The sequence below is a fragment of the Arachis hypogaea genome, chromosome 19 (assembly GCF_003086295.3).
Source record: "Arachis hypogaea cultivar Tifrunner chromosome 19, arahy.Tifrunner.gnm2.J5K5, whole genome shotgun sequence".
NCBI lineage: Eukaryota > Viridiplantae > Streptophyta > Magnoliopsida > Fabales > Fabaceae > Arachis > Arachis hypogaea.
Genome location: NC_092054.1, coordinates 36,877,901 through 36,895,593, shown reverse-complemented (window position 1 = coordinate 36,895,593; position 17,693 = coordinate 36,877,901). Strand labels below are relative to the sequence as shown.

General features: G+C 38.8%; 1 non-coding gene across 1 annotated transcript; it reads left to right on the top strand.

The window, feature by feature from the left end:
- The first annotated feature begins 16,771 nt into the window (after positions 1 to 16,771).
- On the top strand, positions 16,772 to 16,880 carry LOC112782132 (small nucleolar RNA R71). The gene has a single exon (XR_003192870.1). It is a non-coding gene; the product is annotated as a small nucleolar RNA R71 (small nucleolar RNA).
- Positions 16,881 to 17,693: the final 813 nt, after the last annotated feature.

The following is a 17,693-nucleotide window of genomic DNA, read 5'->3' as shown; positions in this document are numbered from 1 at the left end:
GTTCATTAAGTCTATACTGAAACAATTTAACTTTTCATATAATACCTAACCCTAGTCGCAACTCAAGGACTAACTATGTTGCCCTAGTTCGTTCACTAATCTCCGTCTATTTTTCTGTCATTAAAACTTTACAGACTTTTCTTTGGTTTCTGTCTTTTCTTTAACTTTTCATCTTTCATTTATCTTTGCCTCACTAACATGTTATTACCACTCCCTAAGTTTTTAATGAAGGTAACTATGAGATTCTGCACTTAAAGTTGTCTTTCTAAAGCTTTTACGGAAAATTGCATTTTCTGCATTATTTTATTATTTTTATTAAAATATTATTTTTAATTAAATATTATTATTTAATATTTTATTATTATTTATTATTTTATCATTAATTTTGGAAAATTAACTTACCTTTTACTTTTAACCTTTAAAAATTTATTTTTTACCACCCGTAACTTTTAATATTTCTACTTTTACCACCCTAACTTTCAGAAATTACTAAATAACCCCTTAAACACCAAAATTTTTACTTCCTTGCCCTTTCTAAGATCTAAAAGGTGTTCTTCAATGTTCTTTATCACACTCAAAGTGTTCTTTGTGTTCTTCGTAAATTCTTCAGATTCTTTCTCTGTTTTTACCCGTTTTTTAGTCTTTTCAGCAACCGATTTTTACCAAAATTTAAAATAAATTTCCAGCTACTAAAACCCCATCTTTTCTACATGATTTTAACACAAATTGAACCCCAATTTAGGGCCTAGGGTTTCATTTACCAGCTGCTCCAAGAACATGAACTTAAAGCTTGAATTTCATCAAATTTCATCAAAATTTCACCAAATTTTCAACAAGAATCACTCATATAAACAATCAATTTCAAGTACAGCCAAACCATATCATAATTACACAACTCAAACATAATCAATCAAGATTAAATTAGTCAAACCCTACCTGGTTTTGCTGCTCCTAATTCAGTTAGACTTTCAGGTGGTCCTTTAGCACTTTTTCCTCCTAAATCACATCAAGAACAACTTTAAATCCAAAACCCCTCAACTAACCAAATATCCCTCAGCACGTTAGGAGGTGATTTCTAACCTTAGACTTGATGGAAAGTCATGTTTCTTGGCCCTCAAGTCAAGTTAAGCATGATTCCTAAGGAAGAACATCAAGAAAACACATGTTTAAGCATGTTTCCTTGAAAACCGAATTGAAAGGGGAAAGGAACAGCCATCTCACTTTATTTCCAGCCTTGATAAGTTACATGGTTATGTAGAGGAAGAAGAGAGGATCATTTTGGTGAAATTGAAGTTTTGATTTGAGTTTTGGTTCAGAAGAAATCAAGCTTTGAAGATTAAGTGTTCATGAAGTTTTCTCTCTTTTCTCTCCTTTCAATTTCGCCCAAAGGGAGTAAATGACCAGCCTTGGAGTGTCTTGGGGGTGTAAGGTGAGTTGTGATTGGTTGGCTTGGAGGTGGGTTAAAATAATATTAAAATATCTCAGGTGTATAACTACTAAAACTAGATGTAACGGAACACTTGTAAAAACATCTCTAAAAATTATTTTCTGAGCTACTAGCATAAATGACACTAGTAACATATTTATTATGAGAATAAAACATGTATAATGATAATATTATACTATTATCTCTCTTCTCTCATGAGTCGAGTTCGGTTCGTCAAACTGAGACTATTTACAAAAACTAGAATCAGAACTCCTAACCGATACGGTTCAAAAACTAGGTTCTTCGTGATTGCGTTGTCGGGCTTGTCTCAACTAAGGTCCTAAGTTAAAGATAATATAATGAGAATGAGGATTGAGATGCTTGATGATACAGAAGAGGTGTTCCCTTTACTGATCCTTCGGAGAAATCCGTGTCTTCAGAAAAGATCTCGCGTACTCGAAAATTAGGGTTGTTACACTTTGCCCGAGATTCGATGGCCCAAACAGGCGTCCAAAGTCAGCCTAAAACTTTTTGGCGTAAAACGCCAGAACTGGCATCTTTTTCGGTGTTAAACGCCCATTCTGGCATCCAGGGTGGCGTTTAATGCCGACTTTGGGCATATGAACGTGAAAGCTTGAAAGCTCAGCCCAGGCACATACCAAGTAGGTCCCAGAAGTGGAATTCTGCACTATCTGCACTTAGTTACTCATTTTCTGTAAACCTAAGTTACTAGTTTAGTATAAAAACTACTTTTAGAGATTCATTTTGGACCTTATGACATTTTTTACATTTCATATTGTACCTTTGATGGCATGAGTCTCTAAACCCCATAGGTGGGGGTGAGGAGCTCTGCTGTGTTTCAATGGATTAATGCAATTACTACTGTTTTCTATTCAATCATGCTTGATTCTATTCTAAGATACTCACTCGTACTTCAATATGGAGAATATGATGATCCGTGACACTCATCATTATCCTTAACCCTATGAATGCGTGCCTGACAACCACTCCATTCTATCTGAGCTCAACATAGTCATTGGGCGACAGCTTGAGTACGTATCTCTTGGGTTTCTAATCCACGGACTAAGTCCGGAGGTTAGAACCTTCGTGGTATAGGCTAGAACCAATTGGCAGCATTCTTGGGATCCAAAAAGTCTAAACCTTGTCTGTGGTATTCCGAGTAGGATCCGGAAAGGGATGACTGTGATGAACTTCAAACTTGCAAATGATTAGCCGAATGGTCCTATTCCGACGCTAGCGGGAACCGGCAGATGATTAGCCGTGCGGTGACAGCGCATATGGATTTGTTTTCATCCGAGAGGATCATATAGCTTGCCATTGAAGGAAGCCATGCGTGTTTGGAGAAGAAGACAGTAGGAAAGCAGAGATTCAAACGACAGAGCATCTCTGGAACCTCAGCCTGTTCCCCATTACTGAATCACAAGTACTATTTATTTCATGTTATTTGTTCTCATAAATATAACCACTATTATCATTAATCTCCTGACTAAGATTTACAAAATAACCATAGCTTGCTTCAAGCCGACAATCTCCGTGGGATCGACCGTTACTCACAAAAGGTATTACTTGGACGACCCAGTGCACTTGCTGGTTAGTTGTGCGGAGTTGTGAAAAGTGTAATCACAATTTTGTGCACCAAGTTTTTGGCGCCGTTGCCGGGGATTGTTCGAGTTTGGACAACTGACGGTTTATTTTGTTGCTTAGATTAGGAAAATTTGTCTTTTTGGTTTAGAGTCACTAACATTGAGTCTTCTATTATTGTTTTGGGTTAAAATTTTAAAATCCTTATTTTATTTTTCTAAACTATTTTAGAAAATTAAAAAAAAAAAAACAATAACTTCATAATTTAGTCTTCTGTTTGAGTTTAGTTTCATATTTTAAGTTTGGTGTCAATCACATGATTTTATTTTTTCTCTCAATTTTCGAATTATATGTTCTTAGTTCCTTATTGATCTTCAAAGTATTCTTGATAATTTTTCTTATTTGATCTTTAAAATTTATTGTGTGGTGATTGTTGTTGTTTATCTTATACATTTTCAAATTATTAGTGTCCAAAATATAAAAATTTTTAAGTTTGGTGTCCTTTGTGTCCTTACTTCCTTAAAAATTTTCAAAATTTGTTCTTGGTGTTCATCTTGATCTTCAAAGTGTTCTTGGTGTTCATCTTGACATTCAAAGTTTTCTTGTCTATTTTGTTTGTTTTAATCTAAAAATTCTAAGTTTGGTGTCTTTTTACTGTTTTTCTCTTTTCTCATTAAATTCAAAATATCTTTTCTCTTTATTATAATTGAATTTTTTATTTTTATTTTTAAAAATTCATAGTTTTATTCTAAATTTTTTTATTTCTATCTTATCTTAGTTTTAAAATTTCAAAATTTAAAATCTTTTTCAAAAATCATATCCAAAGTTTTTCAAATCTTCTTAATTAATTAATTATTTCAGTTTTTGAATTTTATATTTTATTTTCCAATTATTTTATTTTATGTTATTTTTTATTTATTCGGTTTGTATTTAGTTAAATAAAATAAAAATAAAAATATATTTTATTTGCAATTCACATCAATTCCCTTTTCTCCATCATGGACCTAAGTGGAAATGAACAGTCTAGAAGGACTCTGGGGTCATATGCTAACCCCATTACTGCTACATACGGGAGTAGTATCTGTATACCCCCATCAAGGCAAGCAGTTTTGAGCTAAATCCTCAGCTCATTATCATGGTACAGCAAAATTGTCAGTATTCCGATCTTCCACAGGAAGAACCTACTGAGTTTCTGACACAGTTTTTACAAATTGCTGACACAGTACGTGATAAAGAAGTGGATCAGGATGTCTACAGATTATTACTGTTTCCATTTGTTGTAAAAGATCAAGCTAAGAGGTGGTTAAATAACCAACCCACAGCAAGCATAAGAACATGGAAACAGTTATCAGACAAATTCCTGAATCAATATTACCCTCCAAAAAGGATGACACAGCTAAGGCTGGACATCCAATGCTTTAAACAAGAGGATGATGAATCCCTTTATAATGCCTAGGAGAGGTACAGAAGGATGCTAAGGAAATGCCCCTCTGAAATATTTTTCAGAGTGGGTGCAGTTAGACATCTTTTACTATGGGCTTACAGAAAAAGCTCAAATATCTCTAGATCACTCAGCTGGTGGATCTATACATATGAGAAAGACAATTGAAGAGGCTCAAGAGCTCATTGATACAGTTGCTAGAAATCAGCATCTGTACTTGAGTAGTGAGTCCTCCTTGAAAGAAGAGGCTAAAGCAGTATCCACTGAACTTAGTCCTCAAGAACAAGTTGCTGAACTCAATCAGCAATTACTTATTATAACAAAACAGTTTGCAAAATTCAAAGAGATGCTCCAAGACACTAAAAATGCTAACCAAAATATGGAAGCATAATTGGATCAGACAAGACAGCAGCTATCTAAACAGATAACAGAAGAATGGCAAGCTGTTCAATTAAGGAGTGAAAAAATACTGAATGTATCAATCCAAGGTAGCAAGAAGCCAAGAAAGGAACAACTGACAAAGGATAACCAAACCACTGCCCAAAATCCGTCTGAGGATAGTAAGAGCCAAGAGAGGAATGATTCTGGCATTCAAATGCCAGAAAAGGGTGAAAAAGTGGCGTTAAACGCCCAAGGGATGGCCAGTTCTGGCGTCCAAACGCCAGAAAAGGGTGGCAATCTGGCGTTAAACTCCTATGCAGCCCGCAATTCTAGCGTTCAAACGCCACAAAGGGGTCAGACACTTGCAAGTGCTGATAACAACCCCCTTAAGCAGGCTTCTCCAACCACTTCTGCAGGAATTAAACCTGCAGCAACCAAGGTTGAAAAATATAAAGCCAAGATGCCTTATCCTCAGAAACTCTGCCAAGCGGAATAAGATAAACAATTTGCCTGCTTTGCAGACTACCTCAGGACTCTTGAAATAAAGATTCCGTTTGCAGAGGCACTTGAGCAAATACCCTCTTATGCTAACTTCATGAAAGAAATCTTAAGTCATAAGAAGATTGAAGAGAAACTGAAAAAGTTTTTCTCACTGAAGAATGCAGTGCAGTTATTCTGAAAAGCTTACCAGAGAAGCTTAAAGATCCCGGAAGCTTTATGATACCATGCACATTAGAGGATGCTTGTACCAAGACAGCTCTGTGTGACCTTGGGGTAAGTATCAACCTAATACCTGCATCCACTATCAAAAAGCTTGGCTTGACTGATGAAGTTAAACCAACCCAGATATGCCTCCAACTTGATGATGGCTCCATTAAAATCCAATCAGGCATAATTGAGGACATGATTGTCAAGGTTGGGCCATTTGCCTTTCCTACTGACTTTGTAGTGCTGGAAATGGAGGAGCACAAGAGTGCAACTCTCATTCTAGGAAGACCTTTCCTAGCAACTGGACGAACACTCATTGACGTCCAAAGAGGAGAGATAACCCTGAGAGTCAATGAGGATGAGTTTAAGTTGAATGCTGTTAAAGCTATGCAGCATCCAGACACACCAAAAGACTGCCTAAGCGTAGATGTTATTGACTCCTTGGTGGAAGTGGTCAATATGACTGAGAGTCTCAAATCAGAGCTAGAGGACATTTTTAAAGATGTTCAGCCTGATCTGGAGGAACCAGAGAGAATAGAAGAACCTCTGAAAATTCCTCAGGAAGAGGATAAGCCTCCTAAACCCGAGCTCAAACCACTATCACCATCCCTGAAATATGCATTTTTGGCAGAAGGTGACACTTTTTCGGTGATCATAAGCTCTGCTTTAAATCCACAGGAAGAGAAAGCACTAATTCAGGTGCTAAGGACATACAAGACAACTTTTGGATGGTCCATAAGTGATCTTAAGGGTATTAGCCCAGCAAGATGCATGCACAAGATCCTATTGGAGGATGATGCTAAGCCAGTGGTTCAACCACAGAGGCGGCTAAAACTAGCCATGAAGGAGGTGGTGCAGAAAGAGGTCACTAAGTTACTGGAGGCTAGGATTATTTATTCTATTTCTGATAGCCCCTGGGTGAGCCCTGTCCAAGTTGTCCCCAAGAAGGGAGGCATGACAGTGGTTCATAATGAAAAGAATGAACTGGTTCATACAAGAACAGTTACAGGGTGGCATATGTGTATTGACTACAGAAGGCTTAATACAGCCACCAGGAAGGATCATTTTCCTTTACCATTCATAGACCAGATGCTAGAGAGATTAGCAGGTCATGAATACTACTACTTTTTGGATGGTTATTCAGGTTACAACCAAATTGCAGTAGACCCTCAAGACTAAGAGAAAACAGCATTCACATGTCCATCTGGAGTATTTGCCTACAGAAGGATGCCATTTGGTCTGTGCAATGCACCTGCAACCTTTCAGAGGTGCATGCTCTCTATATTCTATGATATGGTAGAGAAGTTTCTGGAAGTCTTCATGGATGACTTCTTAGTATTTGGAGACTCATTCAGCTCCTGCCTTGACCATCTAGCACTTGTTCTAAAATGGTGCCAAGAGACTAACCTGGTTTTAAACTGGGAAAAATGTCACTTTATGGTGACTGAAGGAATTGTCCTGGGCACAAAATTTCGAACAAAGGAATAGAGGTGGATCAAGCTAAGGTAGAGGTAATTGAAAAATTACCACCACCTGCCAATATTAAGGGAATCAGAAGCTTTCTGGGGCATGCAGGATTCTATAGGAGGTTTATAAAGGATTTTTCAAAAATTGCAAAATCCCTGAGCAATCTGCTAGCTGCTGACACACCATTTGTCTTTGACACAGAGTGTCTGCAGGCATTTGAAACTCTGAAAGCTAAGCTAGTCACAGCACCAGTTATTTCTGCACCAGACTGGACATTACCATTTGAACTAATGTGTGATGCCAGTGACCATGCCATTAGTGCAGTATTGGGACAGAGGCATAACAAGCTTCTGCATGTCATTTATTATGCTAGCCGTGTTTTAAATGATGCACAGAAGAATTACACAACTACAGAAAAGGAGTTACTTGTAGTGGTTTATGCCATTGACAAATTCAGATCTTATTTAGTAGGATCAAAAGTGGTTGTGTACAGTGACCATGCTGCTCTAAAATATCTCCTCATAAAGTAGGATTCAAAACCCAGACTCATAAGATGGGTGTTGCTTCTGCAAGAGTTTGATATAGAAATTAGAGACAGAAAAGGGACAGAGAACGAAGTAGCAGATCACTTATCCAGATTAGAATCAATAGCAGGAGCGTCCCTCCCTCCTACTGAGATCTCTGAAACCTTTCCGGATGAGCAACTCTTTGTCATTCAGGAAGTACCATGGTTTGCAGACATTGCAAACTATAAAGCTGTGAAATTCATACCCAAGGGGTACAGCAAGGTACAAACGAAAAAATTGATTTCTGATGCAAAATACTACTTGTGGGATGAACCATATCTCTTTAAGAGGTGTGCAGACGGAATGATCCATAGATGTGTACCTAGAGAAGAGGCACAAAAAATCCTATGGCATTGCCATGGATCACAATATAGAGGACATTTCGGAGGTGAGCGAACAGCCACCAAGGTTCACCAGTGTGGCTTCTACTGGCTTACTCTCTATAGAGACTCCCGAGAATTTGTACGTAATTGTGACAGTTGCCAGAGAGCTGGTAATTTGCCTCATGGTTATGCCATGCCTCAACAAGGAATCTTAGAGATTGAGTTGTTTGATGTATGGGGTATTGATTTCATGGGGCCTTTCCCACCATCATATTCAAACACTTATATTCTGGTGGTAGTAGACTATGTATCTAAATGGGTAGAGGCAATTGCAACACCCACTAATGATACTAAGACAGTGATGAAGTTCCTCCAGAAGCATATCAGTAGGTTCGGTGTCCCTAGGATACTGATCAGCGATGGAGTTACTCATTTCTGCAATAAACAGCTTAACTCTGCTCTGGTCTGATATGGAATTAACCATAAAGTGGCAACTCCATATTATCCACAGACAAATGGCAGGCTAAAGTCTCAAATAGTGAACTAAAGCGAATCCTAGAGCGGACTGTAAATGCCCGTAGAAAGGATTGGGCAAGAGGTCTGGATGATGCTCTGTGGGCATACAGAACAGCATTCAAGACTCCTATAGGGACCTCTCCATACCAGCTTGTGTATGGAAAAGCCTGTCATCTGCCAGTGGAACTGGAACACAAGGCCTACTGGGCAACCAGGTTCCTAAACCTTGATACTAAGGTAGCTGGAGAGAGGAGATTACTCCAGTTGAATGAGCTGGAAGAATTCAGACTCAATGCTTTCGAAAATGCCAAAATTTATAAGGAGAAAGCAAAAATATGGCATGACAAAAGGCTGTCATCTAGAGTCTTTGAGACAGGACAGAAGGTCCTGCTGTTTAACTTAAGGCTCAGATTGTTCTCCGGGAAATTAAAATCCCGGTGGAGGGGCCCATATGTGATTACAAGTGTGTCACAATATGGCTATGTAGAACTTCAAGATATTTATTCTGACAAAAAGTTCATTGTTAATGGACAAAGAATCAAACATTATCTTGAAGGAAATTTTGAGCAAGAATGCTCAAAGTTGAGACTAAGTTAAAAGCTCAGTAAAGTCCAGCTAAAGACAGTAAAGAAGTGCTTGCTGGGAGGTAACCTAGCCATTATCAATAATTAGATGTTTGTAACAGTTAGATAAGTCTTTTTAATTTTTTTTCCTTGTTAATTAATATATTTTTAGTGAATAAGTCAGGAAAATGGAGGTTCAAGACATAAAACAGAGAAATCACAGAGGAAATGAGCTCATTGGCGTCAAAACACCAGTAAAGAGGTACTCTGGGCGTTAAACGCCAGAATGGCTACCATTCTAGGTGTTTAACGCCAGTAAAGGTATCATTCTGGGCGTTAAACGCCAGAATTGGTAGCATTCTGGGCATTTAGAAAAATGCTCAGTGAAGAAGGATTTCTGGCGTTTAACGCCAGCCAGGGTACCTGGCTGGGCGTTAAACGCCCAAAATGGCCACCAGATGGGCGTTAAACGCCAGAACAGATAGGGGAGAGGTAATTTCATTTTCAACCCAATTTTTTTTTGAATTTTCTTGTTTTAATTCAAAATTTTCTGCATCTAAACATTACAAACATTCAATTTCTAACTTCTATTAACAAAAATTTATAATCTTATAAATTCCTTCTAATTCTCTTTCAAATTCTTTTCAAATCTTTTTCAAAAACTCATTTAACTTCCCAATTTCTTTTCAAATATTTTAAATTCATTCATATTATCTCTTATTTCTTAGATACATAAACAAAAAAATTTCAGATTTAACTTGCTCATATCTTCTTCATATCTCTTAAATTTTGAAAACAATCTTCTCTTTTGCATATCATGTTTATCTTTTATCAATCGTATCTTTAATCATATCTTCTTCTTTTTAAATTTTCAAAACCATACCCTCCCTCCCCTCTATTTATACATTCGGCCATCATCCCTCCTCCATCATTCAAATCATTCTCTCTATCTACTCATCTTCTTTCTGTGCTTTTGCTTGTCCTCAAGCAAACCTCTAAGTTTGGTGTGATTTTTCGTGTCACTGACCAAGATCATGGCCCCTAAAGGAAAACAAACCACTCCAAGAAGCAAGAAAGAAAACAATCCAAAACCACAATGGATGCTTGAGAGGTTCTGCACCAAAGAACATGCAGATCATTACTTTAAAATAGTGGGCAGAAGATCAGTGATCCCGGAAGTCAAGTTCGATCTGAAAGAAGACGAATATCCGGAGATCCAAGAGAAGATTCGAAACAGAGGTTGGGAAATCCTAGCTAATCCTGAGATGAATGTGGGAAGAAACATGGTCCAGGAATTCTATGCAAATCTATGGCTGACAGATAAGCAAAGAATGGAGGGAACTGCCTTCCACACTTTTCGAACCATGGTCAGAGGGAGGATTATCTACTTCCATCTTAACAAAGTGAGAGAAGTCCTCAAACTTCCTCAACTGCAGGATGATCCAGAATCCTTTAACAGGATAATGGCTAAAGATAAAAAGTTGGATCAAGTTCTAGAGGACATATGCCTCCCTGGAACCAAGTGGATAACCAATTCAAAAGGTATCCCAAACCAACTTAAGAGAGGAGACCTCAAGCCAGTTGTTAGGGGCTGGCTGGATTTCATTGGGTGATCCATACTTCCCACCAGTAACCGCTTTGAAGTCACTGTCAAAAGAGCAGTGATGATCCACTGTATTATGCTGGGAAAAGAAGTGGAGGTCCATCAATTAATTCCTTGTGAAATTTACACAATTGCAAACAAGGAATCCACTGAAGCCAAATTGGCCTACCCAAGCTTGATCAGTCTGTTATGTAAAGACGTGGGAGTACAAATAGGTGTTGATGAGTATATCCCAGTCGAACACTCAATCACCAAAAGGGTGATGGATGGACCTCAAGTTCAAGACAACCTCATCAAGAGGAGGGCGCATGAGCTCCTCCCAGAAATTCCTCAATTTGACTATTGGACTCGCTTAGAAGCATCTGTCAACAAGCTGCAAGAATCTATGGATCAACTCAAAGAAGAGCAGTAGAATCAGAATAACATGCTCTACAAACTGCTCAGAGAACAAGAGAAGCAAGGGCGTGAACTACAGGAACTAAAGCGCTAGAAGATGTCCCTTGAAGAGCCAGGCGTCCTATAGATTGAAGGAGCACATGCCTCTCCCAATGTAGATTGTTGAGTCCTAACTCTGTGATAACTTTTGTCATGAGAGATCTATTTTAAGAGTTACATGAGCATTAGTATTAGAGTCATTTATTTTTATGTCTTTAATTTCCTTTCTTTTATTATTAATTGTCTGCTTTTATGATTATTTTACGTCTTATTTCTATTCCATGATCAATAAAGTTTAGAGTATATGTCTTAAAGCTATGAATAATCCCATAAATCCCTCACCTTTCTTAAAAGAAAAATGTTTTTATTTGCAAAAGAACAAGAAGTACATGAATTTCGAACTATATCTTGAAAATAATCTAATTATTTTGATGTGGTGGCAATACTTTTTGTTTTCTGAATGAATGCTTGAACAATGCATATTTTTGAATTTGTTGTTTATGAATGTTAAAATTGTTGGCTCTTGAAAGAATAATGAAAAAGGAGAAATGTTATTGATAATCTGAAAAATCATAAAATTGATTCTTGAAGCAAGAAAAAGCAGTGAATACAAAGCTTGCAAAAAAAAAAGAAAAAGAGAAAGCAAGCAGAAAAAGCCAATAACCCTTTAAACTAAAAGGAAAGGGTAAAGAGGATCCAAGGCTTTGAGCATTAATGGATAGGAGGCCCCAAAGAAATAAAATCCTGGCTTAAGCGACTGAATCAAGCTGTCCCTAACCATGTGCTTGTGGCATGAAGGTCCAAGTGAAGAGCTTGAGATTGAGTGGTTAAAGTCGTGGTCCAAAGCAAAAAGAGTGTGCTTAAGAGCTCTGGGCACCTCTAACTGGGGACTCTAGCAAAGTTGAGTCACAATCTGAAAAGGTTCACCCAGTTATGTGTCTGTGGCATTTATGTATCCAGTGGTAATACTGGAAAGCAAAGTGCTTAGGGTCACGACCAAGACTCATAAAGTAACTGTGTTCAAGAATCAACATACTAAACTAGGAGAATCAATAACACTATCTGAATCCTGAGTTCCTATAGATGCCAATCATTCTGAACTTCAAAGGATAAAGTGAGATGCCAAAACTGTTCAGAAGCAAAAAGGCTACAAGTCCCACTCATCTAATTCGAACTGAGCTTCATTGATATTTGAAATTTATTGTATATTCTCTTCTTTTTATCCTATTTTGTCTTTAGTTGCTTGGGGACAAGCAACAATTTAAGTTTGGTGTTGTGATGAGCGGATAATTTATACCCTTTTTGGCATTGTTTTTACATAGTTTTTAGTATGTTTTAGTCACTTTTTATTATATTTTATTAGTTTTTATTCAAAAATTACATTTCTAGACTTTACTATGAGTTCATGTATTTTTCTGTAATTTTAGGTATTTTCTGACTGAAATTGAGGGATCTAAGCAAAAATCTGATTCAGAGGCTGAAAAATGACTGCAGATGCTGTTGGATTCTGACCCTCCTGCACTCGAAATGGATTTTCTCGAGCTACAGGAGTCCAATTTGTGTGCTTTCAATTACATTCGAAAGTAGACATCCTGAATTTTCCAACAATATATAATAGTGCATACTTTGCCCGAGATTTGATGGCCCAAATAGGCGTCTAAAGTCAGCCTAAAACTTTCTGGCGTAAAACGCCAGAACTGGCACCTTTTTCAGCGTTAAACGCCCATTCTGGCACCCAGGGTGGCGTTTAATGCCAACTTTGGGCATATGAAGGTGAAATCTTGAAAGCTCAGCCCAGGCACACACCAAGTGGGTCCCAAAAGTGGAATTTTGCACTATCTGCACTTAGTTACTCATTTTCTGTAAACCTAAGTTACTAGTTTAGTATAAAAACTACTTTTAGAGATTCATTTTGGACCTTATGACATTTTTTACATTTCATATTGTACCTTTGACGGCATAAGTCTCTAAACCCCATAGGTGGGGGTGAGGAGCTCTGCTGTGTTTCAATGGATTAATGTAATTACTACTGTTTTCTATTCAATCACGCTTGATTCTATTCTAAGATACTCACTCGTACTTCAATATGGAGAATATGATGATCCGTGACACTCATCATTATCCTCAACCCTATGAACGCATGCCTGACAACCACTCCATTCTATCTGAGCTCAACGTAGTCATTGGGCAACAGCTTGAGTGCGTATCTCTTGGGTTTCTAGTCCACGGAATAAGTCCGGAGGTTAGAACCTTCGTGGTATAGGCTAGAACCAATTGGCAGCATTCCTGGGATCTGAAAAGTCTAAACCTTGTCTGTGGTATTCCGAGTAGGATCCAGGAAGGGATGACTGTGATGAACTTCAAACTTGCGAATGTTAGGCGCAGTGACAGTGTGCAAAAGAACAATGGTCCTATTCCAACGCTAGCGAAAACCGACAGATGATTAGCCGTGCGGTGACAGTGCATATGGATTTGTTTTCATCCGGGAGGATCATACAGCTTGCCATTGAAGGAAGCCATGCGTGTTTGGAGAAGAAGACAGTAGGAAAGCAGAGATTCAGACGACAGAGCATCTCCGGAACCTCAGCCTGTTCCCCATTACTGAATCACAAGTACTATTTATTTCATGTTATTTGTTCTCATAAATATAACCACTATTATCATTAATCTCCTGACTAAGATTTACAAAATAACCATAGCTTGCTTCAAGCTGACAATCTCGGTGGGATCGACCCTTACTCACATAAGGTATTACTTGGACGACCCAGTGCACTTGCTGGTTAGTTGTGCGGAATAATCACAATTTCGTGCACCAAGGACTATCCAATTTTTGGTTCCATAGAGGTAAGATATAAGAAGCAAAAAGCGGAGCCCAACACCAAAGTTAAAAACTTTGCTCAACCCCGAGCAAATAGAAATATAAGATAAGTAAAGGAAAAGAAAATAGAAGGAGATAAAGGGGAAGGGATATAGGCTTCGGCCTTTGGGGTGAAGAAAGGGGAAAATGAAGAAAGGAAATGTGTATGGTGATGAGTATATGAGTTGGGAAGAGTAGTGAAGGTGTGGTGAAAGTGGATGAAATAAGGGGTATTTATAGAAGGGGGTGGGGTGAGTTCAGTTATGGGATATGAATGGGTGGGAAAGTTGAATTTGAATGTGGTTGTTAGAAAGAGAGATGGATGGGATTGATGAGAGGTAATTGGGTGGAGTTAAAGGTGGGTTGAGAGAATCAAGAGAAGTGATGGGTGATGGGATGGATGAATGTGGATGAAAAAGTGGGTGAAAGAGGATTGAGAATGGATAAGAGTAAGTAAGTGGTGAAGTGGTTGGTGGTTGGGTATTATCCATTGGCCAAAGGAGTTCAAAATTCAAATTCACCATGCTGCCTCCCCCTCTGGGCGTTGAACGCCGGACTGGCATTAAACACCACTAGGGGATCCTCCTTTTTTTCTGGCATTCAACGCTAAGAATGGGTGTTGAATGCCCTAAGGGGACCAAAATTTTGCCTTGAATTACTCCCTTTTGGACATTTAACGTCCAAGCTTTCACTCTCCCCTGGGCGCTGAACGCCTGACTGGCGTTCAACGACAGCAGGGGGCATCCTCCAGGGTGTGTTGTTTTCCCTAATGTGCTTTTCTATTTCTGTTCTGAGTGCTATACATGATAACAAACGTTAGAAAAATGAGAAAAACTATGAAAATAAATAGAAAATAACTTAATATGAAATAAAACTTAAATAAACAAAAATAGAAAAAGAAAGTGAAAGTAAACTATAAGATACGTATGGTTGGATTGCCTCCTAACAAGCGCTTCTTTACCGTCATTAGCTTGATAGACAGCTCCTTTACGGAGGTTCATAGGGGCTTAGATCTTCACCCCTCATTGTGAACTTCCTCCATGTGCTCTCACAAATTAGTTCAACATGCTCCAGAGACAGGATCCGGTTCACAGTGTGTGGTATGATTGGACTTCTCTTGAAGACTACTCTCATGCCAGGTGAGAAGTCTTTAGTAGGAGTCTTCTTGTTCCTCCAGCCCTTGGGCACTTTCTTCTTGGGGCCTCCTCCTTCAATGGTGGGTGGTGAATGCCCAACACCAAACTTAGGTTTGATATCAGGGGGCTCTGTATGGCTCTCTACTGAGAGAGAAGGTTGAAACACTAAGTGTTGTATGCTAGTACCTCCTTTGTCTGAGAGAGATTGAGGTTTGGGAATCTTAAACAGGATATGAATCCTCCCATAACCTCAAAACTAGCTCTCCTCTCTCAACACCAATCAAGGCTCTTCCGGTAGCTAGGAATGACCTTCCTAGGATGATGGAGTCATCCTTTCCTTCTCCAGTATCAAGTATCACGAAGTCTGTAGGGAGGTAAAGGTCTTCAAATTTCACTAGAACGTTCTCCACCAATTCTTATGCCCTTTTCAGGGACTTCTTGTCTGTCATCTCCAGTGAGATCTTTGTGCGCTGTGCCTCTTGGATTCCCAGCTTGTTCATTACAGAGAGAGGCATCAGATTTGTACTTAATCCAAAGTCGCATAATGCCTTCTCAAATCTAATGGTCCCTGTAGTGTAGGGAATCAGGAAGCTTCAGGGATCTGGCAATTTCTGAGGTAGCTTCTTTTGTACTAGTGCACTGCACTCCTTGATTAGCACCACCGTTTCATCTCCTCTCAGGGCCTTCTTCTTAGAGAATACACTTTTCAGACAGGCCATATAGGGAGGTTTCTTTTCCAACACCTCAGCAAAAGAAATATTGATTTGTAACATCTTAAAGAATGGCAAGAATTAAGCAATTTGCTTATCGTCAGTCTCCTTTTACACGTTTAGAGAGTGTTGTACTTCAGGCTCCTTCATCACCACTGGGGCGTGTATGAGTGTACTGCCAGTCTCCTCTTGAGCCTCTTTCTCTTTCAAATCCTCAGCAACATCCTCCACCTTAGGTTTGGCCTTCTTGCCCATGGTGAGGGCCTTGTACTCTTTCCTTGGGTTTATCTCTGTGCTGTTTGGAAGAATGTTGGGAGGTCTCTCAGGTATCCTGCTGCTCAACTGACCCACTTGTATTCCCAAATTCCAAATTGAGGACCGAGTCTCTTGCATAAAGCTATGAGTGGTCTTGGAAAGACCAGAGACTATTATGGCTAAGTCAGAGAGGCTTTGTTTAGGCGTCTCTATTCGCTGCTGAGATGGTTAGAACTGTCTGTTATTGAACCTATTTTGATTGGTTCTACCCTAATTATTGTTGAAGCCCTGTTGAGGCCTCTGCTACTCCCTCCACCCAAAGTTAGGGTGATTCCTCCATCCCTGATTAAAAGTATTTGCATAAGGATCATTATTGAGATTTCTAGAGGAATTTTCCTTGTAATTCACTTCTTCCATGGTGGTTTGAGCAAAATCACCAATGTCCCCTCCATGGGATGCATCTTGAGTGTTGATAGATGAAACTTGCATCCTGGTCAAGTGCTGAGAGATCATGCTTTTCTATTGGGACATGAGCTTATTCTGTGCTAAAATGGAATCCGGTGTGTCCACTTCCATGACTCCTCTCTTCTGAGTAGTTCCAATATTCACAGGGTTCCTCTCAGAAGTGTACATGTATTGGTTGTTGGAAACCATCTCAATAAGCTCATTCGCCTCCTCAAGCGTCTTCTTCATGTGTAAGGAACCACATGCAGAGTGATCCAATGACATCTTGGCCATCTCAGAGAGGCCATCATAAAAGATCTCCAGCCTGGTCCACTTTAAAATTATGTTGAGAGGGCATCTCCTGATCAACTGCTTGTATCTCTCCCAAGCGTCATAGAAGGATTCTCCCTCTTTCTGTCTGAAGGTATAGACTTCCACTCTAAGCTTGCTTAACTTCTGGGATGAAAAGAACTTGGTCAGAAATCCAGTAACCACCTTATCCCATGAGTCCAAGCTCTCATTGGACTGAGAATCCAGCCATAGCTTTGCTTTGCCCCTTACAGCAAAAGGAAAGAGAATAAGCTTGTAGACCTCAGGGTTCACTGAATTCGTCTTAATAGTGTCACAGATTTGCAGGAAGTCAGATATGAACTTATTGGGGTCCTCCTGTGGGAGTCCATGAAACTGACAGTTCTGTTGCACCAAAGTGACTAGTTGAGGCTTAAGCTCGAAGCTGTTAGCACCAATGGTAAGTGCAGATATACTGCACCCACAAAAGTCAACAGTGGGTGCAGTTTATGAGCCAAGCACCTTCCTTACTTGCTCTTCAGCACTCGGATTTTGTTCATTAGCTGCCATAGTGGTCTCTTCAGCTTCCTTCTCAAAAGTTCCTGTGAGATTCTCTCCGGCTTTGTAAACCTTAGTTTGTTGCAAACGCCGCCTTAAAGTCCTCTCAGGTTCAGGATCAAAATCAAGAAGGGGTTCTTTGTCCCTGTTCCTGCTCATAAACAACAAGAAACAAAGAAAAAGTGGGAGTCTCTATGTCAGAGTATAGAGAACTCCTAGTGAGATATCCTAAAAAGAAATAAAATAGAATAAGGTAAGCAATTAACTAAAAGAAATTCGAAAATAAGAATGCAAGAATTAACCTGAAAATTTTCAAAAATTAGAAAGAAAAGGATTTAAAAGTTTTTGAAATTCAAAAAGAAAGGAAAAACACTAAAGGGACACTAAACTTAAAATCTAAAATTAAATAAAAAT